The sequence below is a fragment of the Oncorhynchus tshawytscha genome, linkage group LG05 (genome assembly GCF_018296145.1).
Source record: "Oncorhynchus tshawytscha isolate Ot180627B linkage group LG05, Otsh_v2.0, whole genome shotgun sequence".
Lineage (NCBI taxonomy): Eukaryota > Metazoa > Chordata > Actinopteri > Salmoniformes > Salmonidae > Oncorhynchus > Oncorhynchus tshawytscha.
This window is the reverse complement of record NC_056433.1, coordinates 87,223,311-87,243,462: the sequence shown is the minus strand read 5'-3', so window position 1 is coordinate 87,243,462 and position 20,152 is coordinate 87,223,311. Positions and strand designations below refer to the sequence as shown.

At 48.1% G+C, this 20,152-nt stretch overlaps 1 protein-coding gene across 1 annotated transcript in view; it reads right to left on the bottom strand.

Moving 5' to 3' along the window:
• The window catches only part of LOC112241960 (lipoma-preferred partner homolog), a gene marked incomplete in the record, with an annotated part of 506,285 nt that extends 492,256 nt beyond the window's left edge, over window positions 1-14,029 (bottom strand). Inside the window, 2 exon segments of the mRNA XM_042322624.1 lie at window positions 8,014-8,094; window positions 13,878-14,029.
• Window positions 14,030-20,152: the final 6,123 nt, after the last annotated feature.

The following is a 20,152-nucleotide window of genomic DNA, read 5'->3' as shown; positions in this document are numbered from 1 at the left end:
CAAAACTCCAGGCCTGTCGGTGGAGTGGCCTACTTTCCTATAGTGAGTATTGTCACGTTTTGAACGATGCCAGAGATAAGGGACTGTTACAACCACACAACCACCAACATGAACCAAAAATCACAAACTTATTTTTTCAAGAACGCTTGTCCACTAAAAGATGTATGTTCACATTTGAGTCATTTAGTAGACTCTCTTAAACCCTAATTGCACCTGTAAGTCACTCTGGATAAGTGCCTTGCTCAAGGACACAGGCAGATTGTAGACCTAGTCGGCTCAGGGATTCAAACCAACCTTTCGGGTTACTGGCCCAACGTTCTTAAAACACTAGGCTACTTGGCCCAACGTTCTTAAAACACTAGGCTACTTGGCCCAACGTTCTTAAAACACTAGGCTACTTGGCCCAACGTTCTTAAAACACAAGGCTACATGGCCCAACGTTCTTAAAACACTAGGCTACTTGGCCCAACGTTCTTAAAACACTAGGCTACTTGGCCCAACGTTCTTAAAACACTAGGCTACTTGGCCCAACGTTCTTAAAACACAAGGCTACTTGGCCCAACGTTCTTAAAACACTAGGCTACTTGGCCCAACGTTCTTAAAACACTAGTCTACTTGGCCCAACGTTCTTAGGCTACTTGGCCCAACGTTCTTAAAACACTAGGCTACTTGGCCCAACGTTCTTAAAACACTAGGCCCAACGTTCTTGAACACAAGGCTACTTGGCCCAACGTTCTTAAAACACTAGGCTACTTGGCCCAACGTTCTTAAAACACTAGGCTACTTGGCCCAACGTTCTTAAAACACTAGGCTACTTGGCCCAACGTTCTTAAAACACTAGGCTACTTGGCCCAACGTTCTTAAAACACTAGGCTACTTGGCCCAACGTTCTTAAAACACTAGGCTACTTGGCCCAACGTTCTTAAAACACTAGGCTACTTGGCCCAACGTTCTTAAAACACTAGGCTACTTGGCCCAACGTTCTTAAAACACAAGGCTACTTGGCCCAACGTTCTTAAAACACTAGGCTACTTGGCCCAACGTTCTTAAAACACTAGGCTACTTGGCCCAACGTTCGTAAAACACTAGGCTACTTGGCCCAACGTTCTTAAAACACTAGGATACTTGGCCCAACATTCTTAAACACTAGGCTACTTGTTTGAATCTGCCAGTTTATTGTCTGTCCAGTATCCAGACGACCCGTCCACAGAGCTCATCTCTTTCAGTAACGTGTTAGGCCCGGCAGTGAAACGAAACGAGAGGCTGAATTAAAGATGCCAACAGTCTAGTCTACAGGGACAAGGCCAACAGTCTAGTCTACAGGGACAAGGCCAACAGTCTAGTCGCAGGGACAAGGCCAACAGTCTAGTCTACAGGGACAAGGCCAACAGTCTAAAGATGCTGCAGAACGGCAGTATTTGAAGCACCACGCCCTTCTGTCCAGTTTCCCTTGACGTTGCTACGACAATCAGGCTGATTTTAACCATCCCTGTAACGGTTGCTCCCGCGGAGAGATGGTTTTCTAAACTCAAACTCGTAAAGAACTACCTGAGAAGCATCAGGCTCTCGGGTCTGATATGAGCTGCGGAACACCTGAGGAAGCGCCACTCATCCCACTGGCAACGTCGTAGCCTTGACAACAGCATTTGTTCACCCATATCCCCTTAGTTTCAATCAGTTACATTTTTCTCTTTAAAAAGGCCTGAGGCACTTTTATCAATCACATTCATGAAGCACAAGAAACACACACAAATACACACGAAAAAAGGTTTCTGAAGGACCTTCTGGAGAGTTACTGTCAAAATAATGTATACATCCCTTCTTTTGATGACACTGATGACAGGCACATGGGGCCCCGAGCTCGTACCCCCCCCCCCGCCTTTGGGGGGCGTCCGGAACTCCAGTCACAGACACACACACACAGGTAGCACACACACTAATTACAGTTCTGAAGATGAACAAAAGATGCCAATATTTTTTGGCAGTTGTAAAATCTAAAACACTGAACACACGATGTATAGCTCCAGACTCCCACATATGTCCTTCTAGTGAGTTGTAACGTCTGAGCTCTGATTCAGCAACATAGGGGACAGTAATGTAGAGCGGACAGCAGAGAGAGAGAGAGAGAGAGTGGCACTACTTCTGTCTGTGTATCTAGTAAGGACAACAGTCTAGTCTGCAGGGACAAGGCCAACAGTCTAGTCTACAGGGACAAGGCCAACAGTCTAGTCTACAGGGACAAGGCCAACAGTCTAGTCTACAGGGACAAGGCCAACAGTCTAGTCTACAGGGACAAGGCCAACAGTCTAGTCTACAGGGACAAGGCCAACAGTCTAGTCTACAGGGACAAGGCCAACAGTCTAGTCTGCAGGGACAAGGCCAACAGTCTAGTCTACAGGCCAACAGTCTAGTCTACAGGGACAAGGACAACAGTCTAGTCTGCAGGGACAAGGCCAACAGTCTAGTCTACAGGGACAAGGACAACAGTCTAGTCTGCAGGGACAAGGCCAACAGTCTAGTCTACAGGGACAAGGACAACAGTCTAGTCTGCAGGGACAAGGACAACAGTCTAGTCTACAGGGACAAGGCCAACAGTCTAAGGCCAACAGTCTAGTCTGCAGGGACAAGGCCAACAGTCTACAGGGACAAGGCCAACAGTCTGCAGGGACAAGGCCAACAGTCTAGTCTACAGGGACAAGGCCAACAGTCTAGTCTACAGGGACAAGGCCAACAGTCTAGTCTGACAGGGACAAGGCCAACAGTCTAGTCTACAGGGACAAGGCCAACAGTCTAGTCTACAGGGACAAGGCCAACAGTCTAGTCTACAGGGACAAGGCCAACAGTCTAGTACAGGGACAAGGCCAACAGTCTAGTCTGCAGGGACAAGGCCAACAGTCTAGTCTGCAGGGACAAGGCCAACAGTCTAGTCTACAGGGACAAGGCCAACAGTCTAGTCTACAGGGACAAGGCCAACAGTCTAGTACAAGGCCAACAGTCTAGTCTGCAGGGACAAGGCCAACAGTCTAGTCTGCAGGGACAAGGCCAACAGTCTAGTCTGCAGGGACAAGGCCAACAGTCTAGTCTACAGGGACAAGGCCAACAGTCTAGTCTACAGGGACAAGGCCAACAGTCTAGTCTACAGGGACAAGGCCAACAGTCTAGTCTACAGGGACAAGGACAACAGTCTAGTCTACAGGGACAAGGACAACAGTCTAGTCTACAGGGACAAGGCCAACAGTCTAGTCTAAGGCCAACAGTCTAGTCTACAGGGACAAGGCCAACAGTCTAGTCAGGGACAAGGACAACAGTCTAGTCTCTACAGGGACAAGGCCAACAGTCTAGTCTACAGGGACAAGGCCAACAGTCTAGTCTACAGGGACAAGGACAACAGTCTAGTCTACAGGGACAAGGCCAACAGTCTAGTCTACAGGGACAAGGACAACAGTCTAGTCTACAGGGACAAGGCCAACAGTCTAGTCTGCAGGGACAAGGCCAACAGTCTAGTCTACAGGGACAAGGCCAACAGTCTAGTCTACAGGGACAAGGCCAACAGTCTAGTCTACAGGGACAAGGCCAACAGTCTAGTCTACAGGGACAAGGCCAACAGTCTAGTCTGCAGGGACAAGGCCAACAGTCTAGTCTACAGGGACAAGGCCAACAGTCTAGTCTGCAGGGACAAGGCCAACAGTCTAGTCTACAGGGACAAGGCAGGGACAAGGCCAACAGTCTAGTCTGCAGGGACAAGGCCAACAGTCTAGTCTGCAGGGACAAGGCCAACAGTCTAGTCTGCAGGGACAAGGCCAACAGTCTAGTCTGCAGGGACAAGGCCAACAGTCTAGTCTGCAGGGACAAGGCCAACAGTCTAGTCTACAGGGACAAGGCCAACAGTCTAGTCTACAGGGACAAGGCCAACAGTCTAGTCTACAGGGACAAGGCCAACAGTCTAGTCTACAGGGACAAGGACAACAGTCTAGTCTACAGGGACAAGGACAACAGTCTAGTCTACAGGGACAACAGTCTAGTAAGGCCAACAGTCTAGTCTACAGGGACAAGGCCAACAGTCTAGTCTACAGGGACAAGGACAACAGTCTAGTCTGCAGGGACAAGGCCAACAGTCTAGTCTACAGGGACAAGGCCAACAGTCACAGGGACCAACAGTCTAGTCTACAGGGACAAGGCCAACAGTCTAGTCTACAGGGACAAGGCCAACAGTCTAGTCTACAGGGACAAGGCCAACAGTCTAGTAAGGCCAACAGTCTACAGGGACAAGGCCAACAGTCTAGTCTACAGGGACAAGGCCAACAGTCTAGTCTACAGGGACAAGGACAACAGTCTAGTCTGCAGGGACAAGGCCAACAGTCTAGTCTAGTCAGTCTACAGGGACAAGGCCAACAGTCTAGTCTACAGGGACAAGGCCAACAGTCTAGTCTGCAGGGACAAGGCCAACAGTCTAGTCTACAGGGACAAGGACAACAGTCTAGTCTGCAGGGACAAGGCCAACAGTCTAGTCTGCAGGGACAAGGCCAACAGTCTAGTCTGCAGGGACAAGGCCAACAGTCTAGTCTGCAGGGACAAGGCCAACAGTCTAGTCTGCAGGGACAAGGCCAACAGTCTAGTCTGCAGGGACAAGGCCAACAGTCTACAAGGCCAACAGGGACAAGGCCAACAGTCTAGTCTACAGGGACAAGGCCAACAGTCAGGGACAAGGCCAACAGTCTAGTCTACAGGGGGACAAGGCCAACAGTCTAGTCTACAGGGACAAGGCCAACAGTCTAGTCTACAGGGACAAGGCCAACAGTCTAGTCTACAGGACAAGGCCAACAGTCAGGGACAAGGCCAACAGTCTAGTCTACAGGGACAAGGCCAACAGTCTAGTCTACAGGGACAAGGCCAACAGTCTAGTCTACAGGGACAAGGCCAACAGTCTAGTCTACAGGGACAAGGCCAACAGTCTAGTCTGCAGGGACAAGGCCAACAGTCTAGTCTACAGGGACAAGGCCAACAGTCTAGTCTACAGGGACAAGGCCAACAGTCTAGTCTGCAGGGACAAGGCCAACAGTCTAGTCTACAGGGACAAGGCCAACAGTCTAGTCTACAGGGACAAGGCCAACAGTCTAGTCTGCAGGGACAAGGCCAACAGTCTAGTCTGCAGGGACAAGGCCAACAGTCTAGTCTAGTCTGCAGGGACAAGGCCAACAGGGACAAGGCCAACAGTCTAGTCTGCAGGGACAAGGCCAACAGTCTAGTCTGCAGGGACAAGGCCAACAGTCTAAGGCCAACAGTCTAGTCTACAGGGACAAGGCCAACAGTCTAGTCTGCAGGGACAAGGCCAACAGTCTAGTAAGGCCAACAGTCTAGTCTACAGGGACAAGGCCAACAGTCTAGTCTGCAGGGACAAGGCCAACAGTCTAGTCTAAGGACAAGGCCAACAGTCTAGTCTGCAGGGACAAGGCCAACAGGGACAAGGCCAACAGTCTAGTCTACAGGGACAAGGCCAACAGTCTAGTAAGGCCAACAGTCTAGTCTACAGGGACAAGGCCAACAGTCTAGTCTGCAGGGACAAGGCCAACAGTCTAGTAAGGCCAACAGTCTAGTCTACAGGGACAAGGCCAACAGTCTAGTCTACAGGGACAAGGCCAACAGTCTAGTCTACAGGGACAAGGCCAGTCTAGTCTACAGGGACAAGGCCAACAGTCTAGTCTACAGGGACAAGGCCAACAGTCTAGTCTACAGGGACAAGGCCAACAGTCTAGTCTACAGGGACAAGGCCAACAGTCTAGTCTACAGGGACAAGGCCAACAGTCTAGTCTACAGGGACAAGGCCAACAGTCTAGTCTACAGGGACAAGGCCAACAGTCTAGTCTACAGGGACAAGGCCAACAGTCTAGTCTACAGGGACAAGGCCAACAGTCTAGTCTACAGGGACAAGGCCAACAGTCTAGTCTACAGGGACAAGGCCAACAGTCTAGTCTACAGGGACAAGGCCAACAGTCTAGTCTACAGGGACAAGGCCAACAGTCTAGTCTACAGGGACAAGGCCAACAGTCTAGTCTACAGGGACAAGGCCAACAGTCTAGTCTACAGGGACAAGGCCAACAGTCTAGTACAGGGACAAGGCCAACAGTCTAGTCAGGGACAAGGCCAACAGTCTAGTCTACAGGGACAAGGCCAACAGTCTAGTCTGCAGGGACAAGGCCAACAGTCTAGTCTGCAGGGACAAGGCCAACAGTCTAGTCTGCAGGGACAAGGCCAAGTCAGTCTACAGGGACAAGGCCAACAGTCTGCAGGGACAAGGCCAACAGTCTAGTCTGCAGGGACAAGGCCAACAGTCTAGTCTGCAGGGACAAGGCCAACAGTCTAGTCTGCAGGGACAAGGCCAACACAGGGACAAGGCCAACAGTCTAGTCTGCAGGGACAAGGCCAACAGTCTAGTCTAGTCTGCAGGGACAAGGCCAACAGTCTAGTCAACAGTCTACAGGGACAAGGCCAAGTCAGTCTAGTAAGGCCAACAGTCTAGTCTACAGGGACAAGGCCAACAGTCTAGTAAGGACAACAGTCTAGTCTACAGGGACAAGGCCAACAGTCTAGTCTACAGGGACAAGGCCAACAGTCTAGTCTGCAGGGACAAGGCCAACAGTCTAGTAAGGCCAACAGTCTAGTCTACAGGGACAAGGCCAACAGTCTAGTAAGGACAACAGTCTAGTCTACAGGGACAAGGCCAACAGTCTAGTCTACAGGACAAGGCCAACAGTCTAGTCTACAGGGACAAGGCCAACAGTCAGGGACAAGGCCAACAGTCTAGTCTACAGGGACAAGGCCAACAGTCTAGTCTACAGAAACAAGGCCAACAGTCTAGTCTGCAGGGACAAGGACAAGGCCAGGGACAAGGCCAACAGTCTAGTCTGCAGGGACAAGGCCAACAGTCTAGTCTGCAGGGACAAGGGACAAGGCCAACAGTCTAGTCTGCAGGGACAAGGCCAACAGTCTAGTCTACAGGGACAAGGCCAACAGTCTAGTCTACAGGGACAAGGCCAACAGTCTAGTCTGCAGGGACAAGGCCAACAGTCTAGTCTACAGGGACAAGGCCAACAGTCTAGTCTACAGGGACAAGGCCAACAGTCTAGTCTACAGGGACAAGGCCAACAGTCTAGTCTACAGGGACAAGGCCAACAGTCTAGTAAGGCCAACAGTCTAGTCTACAGGGACAAGGCCAACAGTCTAGTCTGCAGGGACAAGGCCAACAGTCTAGTCTGCAGGGACAAGGCCAACAGTCTAGTCTGCAGGGACAAGGGACAAGGCCAACAGTCTAGTCTGCAGGGACAAGGCCAACAGTCTAGTCTGCAGGGACAAGGCCAACAGTCTAGTCTACAGGGACAAGGCCAACAGTCTAGTCTACTACCCCCCCCAATTGCTCAGCACTAATGGCAGCCCCTCTGAACCACCGATTCAGTAGCCTAAAGACAAACACGACTTTAATGAATAAAGTTAGCCCTGGTCCTGTGCCTAACAGGAATGTACTAATAATCTATTTAACAGTGAGACGTCCCACTGTCTGTCACCCAGACGGCCTGCTGGTGATTAACACAACATAATTACTGATGACTGAGACAGTCCCCCGGTAATGCTGGTCCAACAAGCATCGCTGTACATCACCACTCCTTCAGTTCTCGTTCTCACAAAAACATACCCAAGTGTCCTCTTGGCAATGTCTTAGCCAGCTATGTCAGCGAACAGCTCGCATTTTGAGCGAGACATTTCAAGCTGAGGAGTGGGGACACCCAAACTCTGTTCCAATGGACAGTGGAGGGAGGGGTTGAAACAATTACAGGTAGCTCCAAGGCAACACTCCTCAAGTAACTGAACAGATGCAATAGGACCCAGCAGGAAGCAATAGGACATAACAGGAAGCAATAGGACCCAGCAGGAAGCAATAGGACATAACAGGAAGCAATAGGACATAACAGGAAGCAATAGGACATAACAGGAAGACAACTGTAGTATGACTAGACCTACCTCTTCCTGTGGAAGTATTGACCTAACAGCTGGTACGACGGCTCTTTGGTCTCCTCCAGGTCAGTGCTTCTTTCTTCACACCTGAAAGAGAGAGCAGGCATGTAGGACTGTCTGAGCTGGGTCAGGGTGAACTAGGAATACATTATGACTACAACCTCTACAACAGTCCTTCCTGGGAGAGCTTGGCATAGAACCAATGACTACAACCTCTACAACAGTCCTTCCTGGGAGAGCTTGGTATAGAACCAATGACTACAACCTCTACAACAGTCCTTCCTGGGAGAGCTTGGTATAGAACCAATGACTACAACCTCTACAACAGTCCTTCCTGGGAGAGCTTGGTATAGAACCAATGACTACAACCTCTACAACAGTCCTTCCTGGGAGAGCTTGGTATAGAACCAATGACTACAACCTCTACAACAGTCCTTCCTGGGAGAGCTTGGTATAGAACCAATGACTACAACCTCTACAACAGTCCTTCCTGGGAGAGCTTGGTATAGAACCAATGACTACAACCTCTACAACAGTCCTTCCTGGGAGAGCTTGGCATAGAACCAATGACTACACCTCTACAACAGTCCTTCCTGGGAGAGCTTGGTATAGAACCAATGACTACAACCTCTACAACAGTCCTTCCTGGGAGAGCTTGGCATAGAACCAATGACTACAACCTCTACAACAGTCCTTCCTGGGAGAGCTTGGCATAGAACCAATGACTACAACCTCTACAACAGTCCTTCCTGGGAGAGCTTGGCATAGAACCAATGACTACAACCTCTACAACAGTCCTTCCTGGGAGAGCTTGGCATAGAACCAATGACTACAAGGCTCAGTCATTCATTCTATTTTCTGAGAAGTTACGTAATCTTTTGCACAAAGGCCAACACCAACACAGACACTATTCTGGTCCAGCCTTAAGAGTTCATATCATTGAATTCATCGTACAGTAGCCTGAGCGCCAGTCTGATAGTGCTATCATGTCAACTCCTTCACTCATTGTCATGCCAAACATGAGAAATAAAGTTGGCAATGGCACAAACAGATCTGGGACCAGGCTAATGATACAGTGCTCCTGAAACTGAACTCAGCATAAGGAGCAGGCTACTCTTTCCCTGTCCATCTGCCTGTCTGTCTGTATCAACCAACTGGTCCTTCCTGTCTGTCTGTATCAACCAACTGGTCCTTCCTGTCTGTCTGTATCAACCAACTGGTCCTTCCTGTCTGTCTGTATCAACCAACTGGTCCTTCCCGTCTGTCTGTCTGATCAACCAACTGGTCCTTCCTGTCTGTCTGTATCAACCAACTGGTCCTTCCTGTCTGTCTGTCTGTCTGTATCAACCAACTGGTCCTTCCTGTCTGTCTGTATCAACCAACTGGTCTTTCCTGTCTGTCTGTCTGTCTGTCTGTCTGTCTGTCTGTCTGTCTGTCTGTCTGTCTGTCTGTATCAACCAACTGGTCCTTCCTGTCTGTCTGTCTGTCTGTCTGTCTGTCTGTCTGTCTGTATCAAGCAACTGGTTCTTCCTGTCTGTCTGTATCAACCAACTGGTCCTTCCTGTCTGTCTGTATCAACCAACTGGTCCTTCCTGTCTGTCTGTATCAACCAACTGGTCCTTCCTGTCTGTATCAACCAACTGGTCCTGTCTGTCTGTCTGTCTGTCTGTCTGTCTGTCTGTCTGTCTGTCTGTCTGTCTGTCTGTCTGTCTGTCTGTATCAAGCAACTGGTTCTTCCTGTCTGTCTGTCTGTATCAACCAACTGGTCCTTCCTGTCTGTCTGTCTGTATCAACCAACTGGTCCTTCCTGTCTGTCTGTCTGTATCAACCAACTGGTCCTTCCTGTCTGTCTGTATCAACCAACTGGTCCTTCCTGTCTGTCTGTCTGTATCAACCAACTGGTCCTTCCTGTCTGTCTGTCTGTATCAACCAACTGGTCCTTCCTGTCTGTCTGTCTGTATCAACCAACTGGTCCTTCCTGTCTGTCTGTCTGTATCAACCAACTGGTCCTTCCTGTCTGTCTGTCTGTCTGTCTGTCTGTCTGTCTGTCTGTCTGTATCAACCAACTGGTCCTTCCTGTCTGTCTGTCTGTCTGTATCAACCAACTGGTCCTTCCTGTCTGTCTGTCTGTATCAACCAACTGGTCCTTCCTGTCTGTCTGTCTGTCTCAACCAACTGGTCCTTCCTGTCTGTCTGTCTGTCTGTCTGATCAACCAACTGGTCCTTCCTGTCTGTCTGATCAACCAACTGTCCTTCCTGTCTGTCTGTCTGATCAACCAACTGGTCCTTCCTGTCTGTCTGTCTGGTCAACCAACTGGTCCTTCCTGTCTGTCTGTCTGGTCAACCAACTGGTCCTTCCATCTGTCTGATCAACCAACTGGTCCTTCCGTCTGTCTGTCTGATCAACCAACTGGTCCTTCCGTCTGTCTGATCAACCAACTGGTCCTTCCCGTCTGTCTGATCAACCAACTGGTCCTTCCCGTCTGTCTGATCAACCAACTGGTCCTTCCTGTCTGTCTGATCAACCAACTGGTCCTTCCCGTCTGTCTGATCAACCAACTGGTCCTTCCTGTCTGTCTGATCAACCAACTGGTCCTTCCCGTCTGTCTGTCTGATCAACCAACTGGTCCTTCCTGTCTGTCTGATCAACCAACTGGTCCTTCCTGTCTGTCTGTCTGTCTGTCTGTATCAACCAACTGGTCCTTCCTGTCAGTCTGTATCAACCAACTGGTCCTTCCTGTCTGTCTGTCTGTCTGTATCAACCAACTGGTCCTTCCTGTCTGTCTGTATCAACCAACTGGTCCTTCCTGTCTGTCTGTATCAACCAACTGGTCCTTCCTGTCTGTATCAACCAACTGGTCCTTCCCGTCTGTCTGTATCAACCAACTGGTCCTTCCTGTCTGTCTGTATCAACCAACTGGTCCTTCCTGTCTGTCTGTATCAACCAACTGGTCCTTCCTGTTGGTTCTGATCAACCAAGGTCCTTGGTTGACTGATAACAGGAAGGTCCTTCCTGTCTGTCATGTATCAGGAACTGGTCCTTCCTGTCTGTCTGATCAACCAACTGGTCCTTCCTGTTCTGTCTGACATGATGGAACCAACTGGGTCCTTCCCGTCTGTCTGTATCAACCAAGGACAATCAGTTGGTTGACATGATGGAGAGGAAGGACTAGTTGGTTGACATGATGGAGAGGAAGGACTAGTTGGTTGACATGATAACAGGAAGGACTAGTTGGTTGACATGATGGACAGGAAGGACTAGTTGGTTGACATGATAACAGGAAGGACTAGTTGGTTGACATGATGGAGAGGAAGGACTAGTTGGTTGACATGATAACAGGAAGGACTAGTTGGTTGACATGATGGAGAGGAAGGACTAGTTGGTTGACATGATGGACAGGAAGGACTAGTTGGTTGACATGATGGAGAGGAAGGACTAGTTGGTGGGTATGATGGAGAGGAAGGACTAGTTGGTGGGTATGATGGAGAGGAAGGACTAGTTGGTGGGTATGATGGAGAGGAAGGACCAGTTGGTGGGTATGATGGAGAGGAAGGACCAGTTGGTGGGTATGATGGACAGGAAGGACCAGTTGGTGGGTATGATGGAGAGGAAGGACCAGTTGGTGGGTATGATGGACAGGAAGGACCAGTTGGTGGGTATGATGGACAGGAAGGACCAGTTGGTGGGTATGATGGACAGGAAGGACCAGTTGGTGGGTATGATGGAGAGGAAGGACCAGTCTGTCACATCAACCAAGTCATAGTACAACACTGACAGTGTTTCTGAACGTTAAACGAGGCGCAGCATTGAGGCCTTTCACCATCACTATGTCACTGAGCAGAGTAAGGTGAGAGATCGGCCTTTCACCATCACTATGTCACTGAGCCGTGTAAGGTGAGAGATCGGCCTTTCACCATCACTATGTCACTGAGCCGTGTAAGGTGAGAGATCAGCCTTTCACCATCACTATGTCACTGAGCCGTGTAAGGTGAGAGATCGGCCTTTCACCATCACTATGTCACTGAGCCGTGTAAGGTGAGAGATCAGTCTTTCACCTACAGCATACAGGTTCCTACACAGTAATAAATCATGGCTGTCCAGATCAGAGCAGAACAGTTACCTGTTCCAAAGGGCTCGGGTCAAACATAGTGCACCATGGGGAAAACGGTGCCATTTGGAACACAGAGTGTGGAGGGATGGATGGATGCAGTCTCCTCTCTCTCTCTCTCTGCTGACCCATCAATCCTCTGCTCCTTCCTTATGTGTAATGTGACATTAGTCATTCTGCTCTCTCTTCTGCACTTAGCCACTAGGGATTCGTTTTGCTCCGACTACACTATATCTCAATATGTACTCAAGCTCTTTAAACTGTATTATGAGGTTCATAATTACAAAATGTACACTAATAACATGCTGTGTCATATATATATATATATATATATATATATATATATATATATATATATAATGTTCTGGATAGGAGTTAACAGAATATAGTGGGCCGGAATTAAAATCCTCATGCATAATAGTACCACATGAGTAGCTCATGCTCTGCAGTCCTACAAGTATCCTGATCTCACCTGAGATTTCTACATCTTTTTTTTTCCCCCAAGCCAAACAGCCATTAAAACCTTCTATTAAAAAAACACACACACACACACACAGGCCTGGTAGTGCCTCTAGTCTCAGCCTCGTAGTAGCGCTGCCTGGGCTCAAAGCAAGGCAGATAGCTAAGGGACTTCACTTTTAACTTGAGCATCCCGTCTCCACGACTTCCAAACGTGTTCTTCTGAAGCAGAGATCTTAAAGACAGTTGGGTTTAATGATGTGTGAGGAAGGATGACTCCGATATATATTCGGTTTGATGAGCAAGCTGAGCTCTCTGGGGACCTTGATGTTATTGATTTGAAATTCATATCAAAGTAAGAGTTTGATTTGAATTGATATGAATCTCTTCAGCAGCAACTTGAGGGGGAAGGTATTAAAATTGCAGCATGTTAGCTACTTTGGAGATGAACAGAACAATGTATTTGGTGTGCTGACATGATGATTAGTCCCAAGACTTACATATTTCCATTTTTGAAATGCATTGGGAGCAAAATTGAGTCCTTGTAAACTGTGTCAGTATGAAAAACAAAATAAGCATCTACATATTACATTAACCTCTATTCAATGATTGATAATTATGGTAAGACCTAGGGTCAAGTGTAGTATTATATGGTAGCTTAATAAAGCCCGTATTCATTGAAACAACTCGGATGTGTTAGGAAGTGTCATGCCTACATGGACTCCTGCACTGCGCCTGCGCAGACAGGCTCTCCTGAACCAGCTGAACAGATTGTATTTGACAAGTAAAAGACAGTCGTGTTCACACGTCAGGATTGACAAGTGTGTCGCTTCTCTAGACTACGGCAGTCTCAACAAAACTATTCAAATGATGAATAATGAAACTATTAATGGGGAAGAAACAGAAAATAGACGTTGCCCCGGGAAGCTAAAACATTCTCTTCCGTATTGGTCATACAGGCCACCTCGCGGAATGCACTTCAACAGACAATCTAATTCAGACCTGTCCAGTTCTATGTTCTTTACTTCAAACTACTGCTACAATATGTCTTTGTAAAATGTAACAAGTTCGCTTAGTGGTGAAAATCAAAACTCTCGACCTCCTTTCCGAGCGGGCAGCCCTCGACTTCAACTCAGCTACAGTAAAAACCATCACCTCAAAGACGAACGAAATTTAGCTATTTTTTTTTCTGCATTTCTTTACATAAAAAAAAGCTAACAACATGGCATCAAAAGCTACATTTCTATAATCTCCTATGTTAAAAGAATTAAATAGGAAAAGAGGTTTCCATGTTTCTCTTACCTCGGCTTTCTAGGAATCAACCGTTTCTGAATCCCACTAAGAAAGTGAAACTTCTTTCCCCCAGACCTGAGTGGCAGGCGGTGACGTCAGAGCAGGAACTACCACAGGTCAGAGAGTCAGTGGAGATGTTTGACCATGTAAGGCAGTAATTAATCCATGTGAGCATAGCTGTGGGAAGTAGGGGTGCTGATAGTGCTGCAGCACTCCCCGTGAAAAAAAAATCACAATTAACTAAATGTACTTTTAAAAAAAATTGAAAAATGATGTCAGCATCCCAGGCTGTATCACGTCTGGCTGTGATTGGGAGTCTCATAGGGGCGGGGCACAGCGACGTCCGGCTGTGATTGGGAGTCTCATAGGGGCGGGGCACAGCGACGTCCGGCTGTGATTGGGAGTCTCATAGGGGCGGGGCACAGCGACGTCCGGCTGTGATTGGGATTCTCATAGGGGCGGAGCACAGCGACGTCCGGCTGTGATTGGGAGTCTCATAGGGGCGGGGCACAGCGACGTCCGGCTGTGATTGGGAGTCTCATAGGGGCGGGCACAGCGACGTCCGGCTGTGATTGGGAGATTGGCACAGCGTTGTCCGGGTTTCGGGGTCGTGATTGGGAGTCTCATAAGGGGCGGAGCACAGCGTTGTCCGGGTTCGGCCCGGGGTGGGCGTGATTGGGAGTCTCATAGGGGCGGAGCACAGCGTTGTCCGGGTTTGGCCCGGGGTGGGCCGTGATTGGGAGTCTCATAGGGGCGGGCACAGCGTTGTCCGGGTTTGGCCCGGGGTGGGGCGTGATTGGGAGTCTCAGGGCGGAGCACAGCGTTGTCCGGGTTTGGCCTGGGGTGTGATTGGGAGTCTCATCTCCGGGTTTAGCCCGGGGTGGGCCGTGATTGGGAGTCTCATAGGGGCGGAGCACAGCGTTGTCCGGGTTTGGCCCGGGGTGGGACGTGATTGGGAGTCTCATAGGGGCGGAGCACAGCGTTGTCCGGGTTTGGCCCGGGGTGGGACGTGATTGGGAGTCTCATAAGGGGCGGAGCACAGCGTTGTCCGGGTTTAGCCCGGGGTGGGCCGTGATTGGGAGTCTCATAGGGGCGGAGCACAGCGTTGTCCGGGTTTGGCCCGGGGTGGGACGTGATTGGGAGTACCATAGGGGCGGAGCACAGCGTTGTCCGGGTTTGGCCCGGGGTGGGCCGTGATTGGGAGTCTCATAGGGGCGGAGCACAGCGTTGTCCGGGTTTGGCCCGGGGTGGGCCGTGATTGGGAGTCTCATATGGGCGGAGCACAGCGTTGTCCGGGTTTGGCCCGGGGTGGGCCGTGATTGGGAGTCTCATAGGGGCGGAGCACAGCGCTGTCCGGGTTTGGCCCGGGGTGGGCCGTGATTGGGAGTCTCATATGGGCGGAGCACAGCGTTGCCCGGGTTTGGCCCGGGGTGGGCCGTGATTGGGAGTCTCATAGGGGCGGAGCACAGCGCTGTCCGGGTTTGGCCCGGGGTGGGACGTGATTGGGAGTCTCATAGGGCGGAGCACAGCGTTGTCCGGGTTTGGCCCGGGGTGGGACGTGATTGGGAGTCTCATAGGGCGGAGCACAGCGTTGTCCGGGTTTGGCCCGGGGTGGGCCGTGATTGGGAGTCTCATATGGGCGGAGCACAGCGTTGTCCGGGTTTGGCCCGGGTGGGCCGTGATTGGGAGTCTCATAGGGGCGAGCACAGCGTTGTCCGGGTTTGGCCCGGGGTGGGGCGTGATTGGGAGTCTCATAGGGCGGAGCACAGCGTTGTCCGGGTTTGGCCCGGGGTGGGACGTGATTGGGAGTCTCATAGGGCGGGCAGAGCGTTGTCCGGGTTTAGCCCGGGGTGGGCCGTGATTGGGAGTCTATGGGCGGAGCACAGCGTTGTCCGGGTTTGGCCCGGGGTGGGCGTGATTGGGAGTCTCATAGGGCGGAGCACAGCGTTGTCCGGGTTTGGCCCGGGGTGGGACGTGATTGGGAGTCTCATAGGGGCGGAGCACAGCGTTGTCCGGGTTTGGCCCGGGGTGGGCCGTGATTGGGAGTCTCATATGGGCGGAGCACAGCGTTGTCCGGGTTTGGCCCGGGGTGGGCCGTGATTGGGAGTCTCATAGGGCGGAGCACAGCGTTGTCCGGGTTTGGCCCGGGGTGGGCCGTAATTGGGAGTCTCATACGGGCGGAGCACAGCGTTTTCCGGGTTTGGCCCGGGGTGGGACGTGATTGGGAGTCTCATAGGGGCGGAGCACAGCGTTGTCCGGGTTTGGCCCGGGTGGGCCGTGATTGTAAATAAGAATTTGTTCTTAACTGACTTGCCTAGTTAAATAAAGGTTAAATAAAATAAATTAAATTAAAAAGCTATAATCCTTAGTTGCTACATCGTTTTTTTAAAACTTGTAAATTAATGATATATACCCATTTATCATTGCATGTATATAATGAGCTTAGTTCCACTGTTGTACCCCCATCAGAACCCAAAGTGTGTTTGTTTTGCTCCAATGTTTGTAAACAATGTAAATATGCAAGCTGCAATATGTTGCATATTGTTATTTCTTTATTCAACCTTTATTCAACCTTTATTTAACCTTTATTCAACATTTATTTAACCTTTATTCAACCTTTATTTAACCTTTATTCAACCTTTATTCAACCTTTATTCAACCTTTATTCAACCTTTATTCAACCTTTATTTAACCTTTATTCAACCTTTATTCAACCTTTATTCAACCTTTATTCAACCTTTATTTAACCTTTATTCAACCTTTATTCAACCTTTATTCAACCTTTATTTAACTAGGCAAGTCAGTTAAGAACAAATATATAACTTTATGTAACTGCAAATGTAACTTTTTGGGGGAGCCATCCAAATTCACATAGAAATGTAGTTGTAGTCTAAGAAGCGGTAGATTTGTTCTATGTGTTATAGATCTGCTATTCCCATTGATAAGCCAGTCTAAGAAGCGGTAGATCTGTTCTATGTGTTATAGATCTGCTATTCCCATTGATAAGCCAGTCTAAGAAGCGGTAGATCTGTTCTATGTGTTATAGATCTGCTATTCCCATTGATAAGCCAGTCTAAGAAGCGTTAGATCTGTTCTATGTGTTATAGATCTGCTATTCCCATTGATAAGCCAGTCTAAGAAGCGGTAGATCTGTTCTTTGTGTTATAGATATGCTATTCCCATTGATAAGCCAGTCTAAGAAGCGGTAGATCTGTTCTATGTGTCATAGATCTGCCATTCCCATTGATAAGCCAGTCTAAGAAGCGGTAGATCTGTTCTATGTGTTATAGATCTGCTATTCCCATTGATAAGCCAGTCTAAGAAGCGGTAGATCTGTTCTATGTGTTATAGATCTGCTATTCCCATTGATAAGCCAGTCTAAGAAGCGGTAGATCTGTTCTATGTGTTATAGATCTGCTATTCCCATTGATTAGCCAGTCTAAGAAGCGGTAGATCTGTTCTATGTGTTATAGATCTGCTATTCCCATTGATAAGCCAGTCTAAGAAGCGGTAGATCTGTTCTATGTGTTATAGATCTGCCATTCCCATTGATTAGCCAGTCTAAGAAGCGGTAGATCTGTTCTATGTGTCATAGATCTGCCATTCCCATTGATAAGCCAGTCTAAGAAGCGGTAGATCTGTTCTTTGTGTTATAGATATGCTATTCCCATTGATAAGCCAGTCTAAGAAGCGGTAGATCTGTTCTATGTGTCATAGATCTGCCATTCCCATTGATAAGCCAGTCTAAGAAGCGGTAGATCTGTTCTATGTGTTATAGATCTGCTATTCCCATTGATAAGCCAGTCTAAGAAGCGGTAGATCTGTTCTATGTGTGCTATTTCTATGCTTCCCGTTCTTAAGTTTCGGTTTTATACACCAGCTGAAAATACAATATTTCTGGTTATGGAAAATATATTTTGCAACGGTTAAGATGATACAATGATCCTCTGCACAATACTTGCTTGTTTTGTCACATAAACTGAAATTAAGGTGAACTATTCAAATTTAAGCAACCAGGAAATTGCGGATCGATTTCTGCATAGAATATCTATAAAACTCTCATTTTGATATCGTGGACGGTCAGTCCTTACATCCATCGCTCTGTTTATTGCTCTGAGAGAGGTTACATTTCTCCAGGTGCATTCCTCAGCTTTTTTTTTTTACCAAAACACCGGCGCTGTGTCAACTTTGTTATTGTTTCAACATGAGGTGTTACAGCTTCAAACAAATAATTATAATCTTGTAAAAAAAAAAAAAAATGAAATGAATAGATATTTGATCAAATCGTAAAACATTTCAAATGCAGCTTTTTCATTCATGACATTTTTTTTCTCCAAATAGAATAATTAACCTCATTCACCTTTGTGAGTCATATCAGACAGGGCTGGTTTCTGGTTTCTGTTTCACCACCTGTGTTTGCCATGCAAAGCAATTTGTTTGCATGTCCTGGATTCAATGCAAATCATGATAACTGTACAAGGATCCTTGATTTTGTGCATGCATTCTAAGTAGCCGTACAATAGTAGTGTTATAATCATTTGTCTCACTTAGTTTTAGTTCCAGGTGGCACCCTATTCCCTACGTAGTGCACTACTTTTGACCAGAGCCCTATGGCACCCTATTCCCTACGTAGTGCACTACTTTTTTTAACCAGAGCCCTGCTGATTCCACAGCGAGGGTAACAGGGGGAGAGATTCAGTCTGACTGTCTGATTCCACAGCGAGGGTAACAGGGGGAGAGATTCAGTCTGACTGTCTGATTCCACAGCGAGGGTAACAGGGGGACAGATTCAAGTTAAATACAGATTTACCACACTTTTTTCTGGTCTTTAGATTGTAACAGTGTTTGTCTCTCGTAGATTTGCCAAAACCACCTACCGGTAGTGGGTTATCTTTGCTTCACCAGATGAACGTCTTGGAACACAGTTTGGTGCAATTTTTGACTTTGGTTTGGTTTGTGGTCGCAACAGGGTCGTAAAAAGTGTTGTTGAGTTTGAGTATCCATAAGGATCTTCCTCTTGTCTGTTTGGATGGCTATACAGGACGAGTCTCCCCTTAAACACACCAAACGAAACATTAGAATGGTATGTCCTGCAGAGATAATCAAGGGATCCTACATGCCAGACCATATTCTCAACACCACTGGGTGTGTGGTGGATTGTAATTTAAGGGGGAAAAGCCTGTTGTCACCTTGCTGTGATACATGGCTGTTGGCTCCTATAACTGCTTTACTGCCATGTAATCAAGGCAAATTGTCCACATGACAAGAGGTAAACTTTCACTTGATAAGAACTTTTGATAAGCCAGTTAGCTACATTGACACCGATGCTTATCATCTAGATAAGATAATCGAGTTGGCAATGAACTCATGTTTGAGCATGTTTTAGGATAACTCTGTTGTTGTGGTTGTCACCATTGTCAATTCCTTTAAGTTGTTAGAGTTGTCGTGCTTCTACACCTGCATTGCTTGCTGTTTGGGGTTTTAGGCTGGGTTTCTGTACAGCACTTTGAGATATCAGCTGATGTACGAAGGGCTATATAAATACATTTGATTTGATTTGATTTGATTTGTTGACCCACTCTGTGTCTTGATGTTTTCAGCTGTATCTCTGCCATCCCATCTGAATACCACCAATCTATCGCCACATCTAAGAGTTAACAGCAACCATGTGTCAAGCCTGTTGTCACCTTCACAAGACATCAAATCTGCCGTTGTTTTTTAATCAAACAATGATTTAGAGGTTGTATGCAGTCCAGTACAACAAGGAGGAGTCTAACACAACAAGGAGGAGTCCAGTACAACAAGGAAGAGTCCAGTACAACAAGGAGGAGTCCAGTAACACAACAAGGAGAAGTCTAACACAACAAGGAGTCTAACACAACAAGGAGGAGTCCAGTACAACAAGGAAGAGTCCAGTACAACAAGGAGGAGTCCAGTACAACAAGGAGGAGTCTAACACAACAAGGAGGAGTCTAACGCAACAAGGAGGAGTCCAGTACAACAAGGAGGAGTCTAACACAACAAGGAGGAGTCCAGTACAACAAGGAGGAGTCTAACACAACAAGGAGAAGTCTAACACAACAAGGAGTCTAACACAACAAGGAGTCTAACACAACAAGGAGGAGTCCAGTACAACAAGGAGGAGTCAGTACAACAAGGAGGAGTCCAGTACAACAAGGAGGAGTCCAGTACAACAAGGAGGAGTCTAACACAACAAGGAGGAGTCTAACGCAACAAGGAGGAGTCCAGTACAACAGTCTAACACAACAGGGAGGGAGGAGTCT